Below are 13,916 nucleotides of genomic sequence, written 5' to 3'. Positions count from 1 at the left end.
GCAATATACATACATAGGGCTCTGCATATATCCTAGGACTGTGTGCATGCAGAAAGCCTGAAGAAACCCTAAACTCTCACCTCTGACTGAGACCTAGGGGTTTTGTGCAAGCAGAAAGTGAAAGGTAAGGCAGAGTTACTACCTGTCTGGCTGAGTGTCAAGGGTGTGCCCCAGCATGCACAACTGAGTCCATCAGCAAAGACTGAGAGACATATTGACTCCAGGAACATAAGAAAATCTCTGTCTAATCATTAGCTGATGCTAAGCTAACATACTAGTGTCTTCAACGGCCACACACAACAAAGAATACAGACTTTGAGAAAGTTCAGAAAAGTCACTAAAGAACTCACAATAACAAACAATGGTGAAGGGGAGAATCTGATTTCCAGAGGTACCACAGTATATTATCTAAAATTTCCAGATTTCAACAACAAAAAAGAGGTGTGTATAGAAACAAGAAAGTATACCATACAAAGAATAAACAGTAGTTAATAAAAACTGTCCCTGAGGGAGTCCCAATGTCGGGCTTACTAGACAAGAACATTAAATCAGCTGTTTTAAATATGTTCTAAAAACAAAAGGCAACCAAGTCTAAAAAACTAAAGCAAAGTATGAGAAGCATGTCCCACCAAATAAAGAATATTAATAAAGAAATCATTTTTTAAAAGAGAACCAAGTAGAAATTGTAGAGATTGAAAAGTATAACAATGGAAATGAAAAATTAATTAGGTCCAACAGCAGGTTTAAGCAAGCAAAAGAAAAGGCCAGTGAACTTGAAAATAGGTTAATTGAGATTATTCAGTTTGAAAAACAGAAAAAGGAATGAAGAAAAATTTTAAGAGCCTCAGAGATCTCTGGGACATCATCAAGTATACCACTATATGCATAATGAGAGTCCCAGAAACAGAAAAGAGAAAGTGGCAGAGAAATTACTTGAAGAAATAAATGGCCAAAAACTTATCATATTTGATGAAAAACATTAATCTATGCAGCAAAGAAACACAGCAAACTCCAAGTATTATAGAATAAACTCAAAGAGACAAACACCTAGACACAATAATCTAACTGCAGAAAGAAAATGACTGAATTGGCGGGGTGCAGCGGCTCATGCCTGTAATCCCAGCACTTTGGGAGGCTGAGGAGGGCAGATTGCCTGAGCTCAGGAGTTCGAGACCACCCTGGGCAACATGGTGAAACCCTGCCTCTACTAAAATACAAAAAATTAGCCAGGCATAGTGGCGTGCGAATGTAGTCCCAGCAACTCGGGAGGCTGAGGCATGGGAATCGCTTGAGACCCGGAGGTGGAGGTTGCAGTGAGCCGAGATCATGCCACTGCACTCCAGCTTGAGCTACAGAGTAAGACTCCATCTCAAAAAAAGAGAAAACAACAGAATCTTGAAACCAGCAAGAGAGACATAATTCACCATATAAAATGGATCTTCAATAAGATTAACAGCTGGTTTATCAGTAGAAACTATGGATGCCAGAAGGCAATAAAATGATATACTCAAAGCAAGAATAGAGACCAAAAGAACAACTGTCAACCAAGAATTCTGTCTAGCAAAACTATCATTCAAAGCAAAGGTAAAATTAAGATACTTCCAGATAAACAAAAACTTGTTGCTAGAATTTGTTGCTAGTATTCCTCTTCTGGAGGAAGTATTAGTGGGAGTCCTTCAGGCTAAGATGAAAGGACACTAGACAGTAACTCAAATCAACGTAAAAAAACAAAGAGCAACAAACATACAAATGGCCAATAAGCACATGAATGGGTACTCAACATCACTAATCATTAGGGAAATGCAAATCCAAACCACAATGAGACATCATCTCACACCTTTCAGGATGGCCACTATCAAAAGAACAGAAAATGCCAGGTGTGGTGGCTCACACCTGAAATCCCAGCACTTTGGGAGGCCGAGGAGGGCATCCCCTGAGGTCAGGAGTTTCAGACCAGCCTGGGCAACTTGGTGAAACCCTGTCTCTACCAAAAAAATACAAAAATTAGCTGGGCATGGTCATGTGCCTGTAATCCCAGCTACTCGGGAGGTTGAGGCACGAGAATCGGTTGAGCCCAGGAGGCGGGGGTTGCAGTGAGCCGAGATCACACCACTGCACTCCAGCCTGGGTAGTGACAGAAAAAGACACTGTCCCATAAAAAAACAAACAAACAAAAAAAGTTTAGAGATTTGTTGCACAATGATATGAATATACTTATTACTATTGAGCTTAACTTCAAAATGGTTAAGAGGGTAAATATAATGTTATGTGATTTTTACCACAATAAAAAAATAAAGTAAGGCCAGGTGCGGTGGCTCACGCCTGTAATCCCAGCACTTAGGGTGGCCGAGGTGAGCAGATCACGAGGTCAGGAGGTCGAGACCATTCTGGCTAACACAGGGAAACCCCGTCTCTACTGAAAATACAAAAAAATTAGCCAGGCGTGGCGGTGGGCACTTGTAGTCCCAGCTACTCGGGAGGCTGAGCCAGGAGAATGGCGAGAACCCAGGAGGCAGAGTTTGCAGTGAGCCGAGATCAAGCCACTGCACTCCAGCCTGGGCAACAGTGTAAGACTCTGTCTCTAAATAAATAAATAAATAAATAGCACCAGTAGACCAGACAAGGTGGCTAATGCCCATAATCCCAGCCCTTTGGGAGGAAGGTGAGAGAACTGCTTGAGGCCAGGAGCTCAAAACCAGTCTGGGTAACACAGCAAGACCCTGCCTCTATTAAAAAAAAAAAAAAAAAAAGCCAGGGATGGTGGCATGAAAGGCTGAGGCTGGAGCTTCCCTTGAGCTCAGGAGTTGGAGGCTGCAGTGAGATATGATCATGCCACTGCACTGTAGCCTTGGTAACAGAGATCCTGTCTCTTTTAAAAAAAAAACCAAAAAGACAACTGCATAAAGCAATAGTCATAAATCTATACTGATGCCCATAAAATGTAAAAAGATATATTTGAATGGCAAGAAAGTCACAAACAGGCAAGGTGGGAATGGAGCTATATAAGTGCAGTTTTTTTATACTATTAAAATTAAGTTTCTGTTAATCTAAACTAGATTGTTATAAACTTAAATGTTAAGTATAATTCTCCAGGCAACCGTTAGAAAATGACTCAAAATATATAGAAAATGAAGTGAGTTGGGTGCAGTGGCTCACGTCTATAATCCCAGCACTTTGGGAGGATGAAGCAAGAGAGCTGCTTGAGTCCAGAAGTTCACAGCTGCAGTGAGGTATGATCATACCACTGTACTCCAGCCTGAGCAACAGAGTCAGACTTTGTCGCAAAGAAGAAGAAAGAAAGAGGAAAGAGGAAAGAAGAAAGGCAGGCAGGCAGGCAGCCAAGAAGGAAGGAGGAAGGAAAGAAAGAGAAAAGAAAGAAAGAGAGAAAGAAAGAGAAAGAAAGAAAGAAAGAAAAGAAAAGAAAGAAAGAGGAGAAATAACAATGGAACACAAGAAAATATCTAGTTGGGACTCTACTGATGGACAGTGAAAAAAAAAAAGGATGAAAATATCAAGTTACCATAAAAGAAGGTAGTAATGCAGGAGTAAAAGGAACAACAAAGACATGAGACATATAGAAAACAAATATCAAAATAGCAGTCATGAACTCTACCTTATCAGGAATTACATTTAAGTGCTTAAACTCTCCAAACAAAGGGCAAAGATCAGTAGAATGGATTTTAAAAAGTAATCTAACTTGCTGGGCATGGTGACTCAGGCCTGTAATCCCAGCACTTTGGGATGCCAAGACAGGTAGATTGCTTGAGGCCAAGAGTTCGAGACCAGCCTGGCCAACATGGTGAAACCCCGTCTCTACTAAAAATACAAAAATTAGCCAGGTGTGGTGGCATCTACTAAAAATACAAAAATTAGCCAGGTGTGGTGGTGTGTGCCAGTAAGCCCAGCTACTCAGGAGGCTGAGGCAGGAGAATCACTTGAACCTGGGAGGCGGAGGTTGCAGTGAGCCGAGATCACAACACTGCACTGGCTGGGGCAATAGAGGAAGACTCCATCTCAAAAACAAAGAAAAAGACAAAACAAAACAAAAAACTAAATGCTTTCTATAAGAGACAAACTTTTTAATTTTTATTTTTTATTTATTTATTTATTTTTATTTATTTATTTATTTTTTTTTTTTTTGAGACAGAGTTTCGCTCTTGTTGCCCAGGCTGGAGTGCAATGGTGCAATCTCGGCTCACGGTAACCTCCGCCTCCCAAGTTCAAGCAATTCTCCTGCCTCAGCCTCTCAAGTGCTGGGACTACAGGCATGTGCCATCACGCCCGGCTAATTTTGTATTTTTAGTAGAGAAGAGGTTTCTCCATGTTGGTCAGGCTGGTCTCAAACTACCGACCTCAGGTGATCTGCCCGCCTCAGCCTCCCGAAGTGCTGGGATTACAGGCGTGAGCCACGCGCCCGGCTAAGAGACAAACTTTAGATTCAAAGACACAAATAGGTGAAAATAAAAGAGTGGAAAAAAGATATGCCATGAAAAAAGTAACCAAAAGAGAGCTGAAGCAGCATACTAATATCAGACAAAATTGACTTTAAGACAAAAGTTGTTACTAGAAACAAAGAAGGACATTTTATAACAATAAATGGAAGAATCCATCAGGAAGATAAGACAATTATAAACATATACACACCTAACAACAGAGCCCCAAAATACATGATGCAAAAACTGATAGAATTAAAAGGAGAAACAGGCAATTCAACAATACAGTCATCCCTTGGTATCCACAAGGCACTGGTTCCAGGAGTCCCTGTGGATATCAAAATCCAAGGATGCTCAAGTTCATTATATAAAATGGTGTGTATTTGCATATAACCTATGCACATCCTCCCATATACTTAAATCATCTCTAGATTCTTATAATACCTAATATGATGTAAATGCTATGTCAATACTTGTAACAATATATTGCTTTTTTATTTGTATTTTTTATTGTTGTATTTCTTTCTTTCCTTCTTTTAATTTTTTTATTTTAAATTTTTTTTTAATAGAGATGGGGTTTCACTACATTGCCCAGGCTGGTCTCAACCTCTTGGGCCTCAAGCAATCTGCCCACCTAGGCCTCCCAAAGTGCTAGGATTATAGGCATGAGCCATTGTGCTCAACCCCCCCCTTTTTTTTTTTGAGACAGAGTCTCGCTCTGTTGCCCAGGCTGGAGTGCAATGGCACGATCTCAGCTCACTGCAAGCAACCTCTGCCTCCCGTGTTTGAGCAATTCTCCTGGCTCAGCCTCCCAAGTAGCTGGGACTACAGGTGCGCACCACCACGCCCAGCTAACTTTTGTACTTTTAGCAGAGATGGAGTTTCACCACATTGGCCAGACTGGTCTGGAACTCCTGACCTCAGGTGATCCACCCACCTCAGCCTCCCAAAGTGCTGGGACTACAGGCATAAGCCACCACCCCCAGCCCCGACCCCTTTCAATATTTTTAGGTTTTTTTTTCTTTTCTTTTCTTTTTTCTTTTTATTTTCTTTCTTTCTTTTTTTAATATTTTTGATCAATGGTTGATTGAGTCCACAGAAACAGGACCTACAGCTATGGAGAACTGACTGCAGTTGGAGATTTCAATGCCTACTTTCAACAGTGGATGAAACAGCTAGACAGAAGATCATCAAGGAAACAGAAGACTTGAGTAACACTATAAACCAACTAGACCCAACAGATGCCTACAGAACACTCCACAACAGCAGACAACACATTCTCCTCAAAAGCACACGAAACATTCTCCAGAGTAGGCCACTTGTTAGCCCATTAAAGAAGTCTCAATAAATGTAAAGGACTGAAATAATAAAAAGCGTGTCCTTCAACCACAATAGAATGAAATTATGTAACAGATGGGAAAGGAAATTTGGGAAATTCAAAAAATTGTGGAAATTAAACAACATTCTCCAGTAGTAAAAAGACCTGGAGCTTCCTGGAGACATGACTGATTCTAGCATAAGTGCAGGGAAAAGACCAGGTGAGGCTAGAATCTCTTCTAGTACTAGAAAGTAAACCAGTACTCAAAAAAATAAATAAAAAGGAATACAGGAGTCAACCTGGAAGAGCTCCCAATGGCCGAAGCAAGAACAATTTGAGTAACAAAATAAGCAACATAGTATTGGATTATAACCCAAAGATAAAATTAATATCCATAACCCATACTTACATAAATAAAAGATTACATAAATAAATGGAGGAGAAGAGACAAACTTCCTTACAGAATTCCAAATAGCTTATCTAGCTAACTACCTAATCTCCTTTCCAGGAGATGGAGCTTAACTTCCCCTGGACCCTGAGTATGGGCTGCTCTCAGTAACTTGCTTCCAAAGAACAGAGCATGGAAAGACAGTAAAGAGTAACTTTACAGTGGAGAAACCTAGCAAACACTACCTCAGCCAGGTGATCAAGGTAAAGAGTCATGTTATTACCATGTGAAGAGGATGGCACTTTACCTCTGTGGTTTTCCTCCCAAGAACCCATAACCCCTGTCTAATCCTGAGAAAAACATCAGAAAAACCCCAATTGAAGGATATTCCACAAAATACCTGACCAGCAGATGCTAAGGAGACATGATGACTAACGTAATGTGGTATCCTGGATGGGATCCTGGAACAGAAAAAGGACATTAGGGGAAAACTACTGAGCCATACATAAAATTTGGAGTTTAGTTAATAGTAATGGACCAGAGCTAGGCACGGTGGCTCACAACTGTAATCCTAGCACTTTGGGAGGCCGAGGTAGAAGGATCACTGGAGCCCAGGAGTTCAAGACCAGGCTGGGCAACATAGAGAGATCTCGTCTCGACAAAAAATTTAAAAAAAAAAAACAGGCATGGTGGCACACACCTGTAGTCCCAGCTGGTTGGGAGGCTAAGGCAGGAGGATTGCTTGAGCCTGGGAGGTCAAGACTGCAATAAGCCATGACTGTACCACTGCACTCCAGCCTGGGTGAAAGAAACAGTGAGACCCTGTCTCAAAAAAAAAAAAAAAGTAATGGACCAGTGTAATTTCACAACTTGTGACAAATGTAGCATAGATACTACCATCAATGTAAGATTTGTTTTGTTTTGTTTTTTGTTTTTGAGACAGGGCCTCACTCTGTTGCCCAGGCTGGAATGCAGTGGTACAATCATAGCTCACTGCAACCTTGAGAGGCTCAAGTGAGCCTCTCCATTAACTGGGACTACAGGCACACACCACCACATCTGGCTAACTTAAAAAAAAAAAAAAATTTGTTAGCAGAAATGAGATCTCACTATGTTGCTCAGTCTGGTCTCAAACTCCTGGTCTCAAGCAGTCCTCCTTCCTTGGCCTCCCAAAGTGCTGAGATTACAGGTGTGAGCCACTGTGCCAGCCAAATATAAGATGTTAACAGAGGAAACTGAGTGAGCCATATATAGGAACTCTATGTAATATCTTTGCAACTTTTCTGTAAATCTACAACTATTCAAAAATCTAAAATTTTATTTTTTTAAATGATCTGAGGCCTGCCAATAGCCATGGGAGTGAGCTTTTAAGCAGATCCTACCCTAGTTGACCTTTGAGATAACTGAAGCTCCAGCTGACACTTTAATTATACCCTTATAAGAGACCCTAGGCTGGGCATGGTGGCTCACGCCTGTAATCCCAGCACTTTGGGAGGCCAAAATGGGTGGATAACATGAAGTCAGGGGTTCAAGACCAGCTGGGCCAACATGGGGAAAACCCGTCTCTACTAAAAATACAAAAATTAGCCAGGCTTCATGGAGCATGTCTGTAAACCCAGCTACTCAGGAGGCTGAGGCAGGAGAACAGCTTGAACCCATGAGGCAGAGGTTGCAGTGAGCTGAGATCGCACCACTGCACTCCAGCCTGAGGGACAGAGTGAGACTCCATCTCAAAAAAGAAGAAAAAGAGATCCTGGGCTAGAAGCGTCCAGCTAAGCTGCCCCAAGATTTCTGATCCACAGAAATTGTGAAATAATAAAAGTTTGTTGTTTTAAGCTGTTAAGTTTTGGAGCAATTTGTTACACAGCAATAATAACTAATAGAGTATACTTCCTTTTATGTAGAATATTCAGAAGTATCCCCCACAAAAACACTGGGATAATTTGCATTCCATTTGTTTGACAGTTATATTCTTCATTGTAAATAATAAATTCTCATTCTGGTTTTTAAAACAGATTCCACAGCAAATTTACTTAGCCTGAGGCCATCCCAAAAAACTTATTTTGAAGTATAAAAGCAAAATATATGTCAATGAATGCCAAATCTACATTCCTATCCCAGATTAATTTCCTACTAGACACATTCACTCGGACAGTACACGGCATCTCAAAATCAACACACCCAATATTCCTATATTTCCTATGTCAGTTACAATTCTCAGCATCCAACCCTAAGCCAAAAATAATTCATCCTTGACTTCTTTTCACTCACCCATGCACAGCCTCTCTACTCAAGCACTAAACCCTGCTGATAAATAGCTCCTAATTTTTTTTTTTTTTTTTTTTTTTGAGATAGAGCTGGGACCACAGGTGTGCACCACCATGCCTCATTCTGTTGCCAGGCTGGAGTGCCGTGGCGCGATCTCGGCTCACTGCAACCTCTGCCTCCCGGGTTCAAGCGATTCTCCTGCCTCAGCCTCTCAAGTAGCTGGGATTACAGGTGCATGCCACCATGCCCAGCTAATTTTTGTATTTTTTGTAGAGATGGGGTTTCACCATGTTGGCCAGGATGGTCTCAATCTCTTGACCTCATGATCTGCCCACCTTGGCCTCCCAAAGTACTGAGATTACAGGCGTGAGCCACTGTGCCCAGCCAAATATTTCTTAGAGAGCCTCCTGTATCTATCCCTAATACCATTGCTCTAGTTTAAGTATTCATCATCTCTACTGGTCCTTCTCCTAGTCTTCTCTCTTCTTACCCTCCCAATATCTACCCTCCACACTTTATTTATTTATTTATTTAGAGACAGGGTCTCACTCGCCCAGACTGGAGTGCAGTGGCACAATCTCAGCTCACCACAACCTCCATCTCACAGGCTCAAGAGATTCTCCTGCCTCAGCCTCCCAAGTAGCTGGGATTACAGGCATGTGCCACTACTGCCCGGCTAATTTTTGTATTTTTAGTACAGACAGGGTCTCACCATGTTGGCCAGGCTGGTCTTGAACTCCTGACCTCAAATGAGCCACATCCCTTGGCCTCCCAAAGTGCTGGGATTACAGGCGTGAGCCATCATGCCCGACCAACTCTCCACACTTTAATCAGAACTATCTAATTAAAACACTACATTGGGCTAGACGCAGTTGCTCACGCCTGTAATTCCAGCACTTTGGGAGGCCAAGACAGGCAGATCACGAGGTCAGGAGTTCAAGACCAGCCTGGCCAACATGGTGAAACCCTGTTTCTACTGAAAATACAAAAAGTAGCCAGGTGCGGTGGCAGGCACCTGTAATCCCAGCAACTCGGGAGGCTGAGGCAGGAGAACTGCTTGAACCCGGGAGGCGGAAGTTGCAGTGAGCTGAGATTGTGCCACTGCACTCCAGCCTGGGTGACAAAGCAAGACTCCGTCTCAGGGAAAACAACAAAACAAAACAAAAACCCACCACATTGGCTGGGAATGGTGGCTCATGCCTGTAATCCCAGCACTTTGTGTGGCCAAAAGAGGTGGATCACTTGAGGTGAGGAGTTTGAGACCAGCCTGGCCAACATTGTGAAACCCCGTGTCTACCTAAAAATATAAAAATTAGCCAGGCGTGGTGGTGTATGCCTGTAGTCCCAGCTACTCAGGAGGCTAAGGCAGGAGAATCACTTGAACCTGGGAGGCAAAGGTTGCAATGAGCTGAGATCACGCCACTGCACTCAAGCCTGGGAAACACAGTGAGACTCCATCTCAAAAACAATACAAAAAAAAAACAAAAAACACTACATTGATCACCAATCTTAAAAGCCAAGCTCCACAGGGTAGCACACAAACTTCTCCAAGATCTGGTTCCTACCTACTTCCTTATTTTACAATGTTTCACCTGCTTAGAGTTTCCACTTCTGCCGTTATTTTGTACATCCATGCCTTGGATCTTACTACTGCGACCTCAACTGTAAATGCCTTTCCTATTTTTCACTGCCCCACTACATTTTACTTATCTTCCAACACTTAACTCAGGAGTTGTCTCCTTCAGAAAGCTTTCTCTGAAGCCCTAGACTGTGTGAATGGCCAGATTCTGTGCTCCCCAAACACTCTGTGCTTACCCTATTTTGTCACTTGCTATAGTTTAATGTAATTTATCTATGTAATGGAACGTATCTGTATGCTCTTGAAAGTCAGGGACAGGTTCACTTTATGTACTTGCATTTTTTTTTTTTTTTTTTTAGCTCATCCAACATTATAGAATGTACTTGGTTTTTGTTTTGTTTTGTTTTTGTTTTTTGAGATGGAGTCTTGCTCTGTTGCCGAGGTTGGAGCGCAGTGGCGCGATTTCGGCTCATTGCAACCTCCACCTCCCGAGTAGCTGGGATTACAGGCATGCAGCATCATGCCCGGTTAATTATTTTTGTATTTTTAGTAGAGACGTGGTCTCACCATGTTGCCCAGGCTGATCTTGAACTCCTGACCTCAAGTGATCCACCAGCTTCGGCCTACTAGAGTGCTGGGATTACAGGCATGAGCCACTGTGCCAAGCTGTACTTGTATTTTTTATGGATGGATGGAAACATATACTGACCTACTAGGAATTCAGTAATGCTCTCAAATCAATTTCCATTTATTAATAACAGCTGCATCTGCCTATATTGGAAAATCAGCAGCACATTACATCGGAAATATTATTTATTCTGCCCACAGAATAGTTCATATGAGTTACAGATTTCACTGGAATAATTTCCTGGCTCCCAATGTAGTTCTTAGGATACTGTACTTACTTTAAAAATTCTATTAAATTCACTGCTATTAAATAAGTTTAGCAGGAATGAACCAGATTCATTAACAATGCTATGACAAACACAAATAAATAAAACAGCATGGAACTAGAATTAACATTATTTCAATTACTAATCTCCACCCCCTATATAATAACCTAACAACCCATTTTAGAGATTCAGAAACTGAGGTGGCCGTGCACGGTGGCTCACGCCTGTAATCTCGGCACTTTGGGAGGCCGAGGCCAGTGGATCATGAGATCAGGAGATCGAGACCATCCTGGCCAACATGGTGAAACCCCATCTCTACCGAAAATACAAAAATTAGCCGGGTGTGGTGGCACATGCCTGTAATCCCAGCTACTCGGGAGGCTGAGGCAAGAGAATTGCTTGAACCAGGGAGTCGAGGGTTGCAGTGAGCCGAGATCGCGCCACTGTACTCCAGTCTGGCGACAGAGCGAGACTCCACTACAAAAAAAAAACAAACAAAAAACAACAACAACAAAAAAAAAACTGGGGTTCAGAAAAGTTAACTGGTTCAGAATCAATTCACTGGTAGCTGCTGTCAGAACTGGGACTCCTTAATTATGAAGTCAAGTCTAAGTTTTGCCATTTACTTTTTTGGTAAACTTTGAAACCTACTTTATCTCCTGGCTTTTTCATTTCTTGGTCCATGAAACAGTAACTTTGCAAGACTGCAGTGAAAATGAATTACTTAAAGTGTCCCTGCCCCCAGTGTGACCATCATTTTTTGCAGACTTAAAAACATACATATATGAATAATGAGATCTATATTTTTATCTACCACCAAGAAGCTTAAAATCTGGTTCGGGCTGGGTGCTCTGGCTCACGCCTGTAATCCCAGCATTTTGGGAGGCTGAGGCAGGTAGATCATGAGCTCAGGAGTTCAAGACCAGCCTGATCAACATGGTGAAACCCTGTCTCTATTAAAAATACAAAAATTAGCTGGGCGTGGTCATGTATGCCTGTAATCCCACTCAGGAGGCTGAGGCAGGAGAACTGCTTGAACCCAGGAGGCAGAGGTTGCAGGGAGCAGAGATCATGCCACTGCACTCCAGCCTGGGTGACAAAGCAAGACTCCACCTCAAAAAAAAAAAAATCACGTTGGGGGAAATGGTCTATTACTGTATTATCAATGCTGTATTTTCAAAGTTATTAATGTGCTTATGACACACTGAAAGCAGTACAATAATTTGATTTAAATGATTTAAGTAGCTATCTTTTAAAGCTGCTTTCCTTAGCCTTCACAGCAATTCACTGGAACAAAAAGAATGTTCAATTATTTTAATTATTTTCAAAAATTAGACGAAGAATATGTTTAGGTGCTTTCTTCCTTTTGAGTTTTCATTTGTTTACTTAGTATAATTATTAAGATTGAACAGGCCTTTTGGTTGCCAGATTCACAAAGAACACTTAGGTGACTTAGAGAAACAAAAAAGTATCAAGAATATAAACTGTGTAATTCAGTCTTGTCTTGAGAAACAATGTTGAACCATAATAAAGGAGATCAGTGCTTTCTAAAGACAACAGATACATAGGATGTAAACCAAAGAATAAGCATTTCACAGTCTTACACAAACTTAGTGTTTAAAAGGCATTAACTACCTTAATTAGACGAAATTTAGTGGATTTTGTTATATTTTTTAGATTATTTGCTTTTTATATAGGCAAAAGATTATGATAATCCAGTTTTTATGGTACTTTACAATGCCATTGGGGATATGTGAACAAATATCTTAACCAATTTTTCGTTAATGTGCCTTCCCTCCCCCCAGAGTGTAATCTCTTTCAGAAAATTTCTTTTTTTCTCTCAGGCTCTGCACGGAATTTTCCTCTCCTCTTCATCCTGATGGTGTAATACATGATCACGTGTTCGTTGTCTTGTTTTCCTCTGGGTCACATGGGTACTTCTATTTCCTTCTCCTTTTTCATCTTTTCTCTCATTATGGTCTCTAACAAGATCCTCTCCAGGGTCCCTCTGATCTCTATGCTAATAGGAAAGCACCGGAATGATGAAAAGGAAGACAAAGAGAAAAAAAAAGTCCCAAAAGCAGCTGGGAGTCTTTGGTTTTAACCATCTCTATGGAAACAATTCCACACAGATAGGTCTGGAAACAATTCTGTAGGGATCACTGGAACAGTGGTGAGCCAGTCTCACCAAGCCTTATTTACGGGATTCAACTTGCAAATGAGAATCGTTGACAAGACTTTTTTTTTTTTTAAGAAAAGTAGTAAAATAGGAAGCCAAATAAAATGTACATTTATGACTATGTAGCTGTTTTTTTTGTTTTTTTTTTTTGTTTGTTTTGAGACAGAGTCTTGTTCTGTCACCCAGGCTGGAGTGCAGTGGCACGATCTCGGCTCACTGCAACCTCTGCCCCACCAGGTTCAAGCAATTCTTGTGCCTCAGCCTCCCAAGTAGCTGAGATTACAGGCATGTGCCACCACGCCCAGTTAATTTTTATAGTTTTAGTAGAGACAGAGTTTCATTATGTTGGCCAGGTTGCTCTCAAACTCCTGACCTCACGTGATCCACCTGCCTCGGCCTCCCAAAGTGCTGGGATTACAGGCATGAGCCACCACACCCAGCCTATATAGTGTATTTTTTAACTCAAAACTTCCTACTGTAATAATAAAAAGGCAAAAGGAATGTGTAAACCAATTTCAAGTCCTTCCTGAGCATGCACACTGGCAGAGTGCCTGACCCAAAGAAATTATGGCAAGCAAGCAAGCAAGCAAGCAGCAGCAGTTTGGTAGTGAAAAGTCAGTCATGTCATTAGAACGATTTTAAGATTGTGGCCCATAACCACACAAAATAAGCGGAAGGAATGCCAAATTCAATCAGGCAGTAAAACAAATTGTTTGAATTCAAGCAAGGAGTGAAGGAGATTACAGAATTCCATCTACCAAATCAGGTTGAAAGACTGAAAGGATAAAAGTAGCCATGCAACTTGAACCCACGAGGACCAAGGGAAGAACTCCATCAGAATTGTGGGAGCTTAGAGTC

The 13,916-nt window shown here is 41.5% G+C and overlaps 1 protein-coding gene across 11 annotated transcripts in view; it reads right to left on the bottom strand.

Annotated features, from left to right (window-relative positions):
* Positions 1-13,916, bottom strand: part of PBLD (phenazine biosynthesis like protein domain containing) — a 48,998-nt gene that overhangs the window by 31,576 nt on the left and 3,506 nt on the right. The gene's annotated exons all lie outside the window — the stretch shown is intronic.

Source organism: Pongo pygmaeus, chromosome 8, assembly GCF_028885625.2.
Source record: "Pongo pygmaeus isolate AG05252 chromosome 8, NHGRI_mPonPyg2-v2.0_pri, whole genome shotgun sequence".
Lineage (NCBI taxonomy): Eukaryota > Metazoa > Chordata > Mammalia > Primates > Hominidae > Pongo > Pongo pygmaeus.
This window is presented reverse-complemented; position numbering and strand designations above follow the sequence as displayed.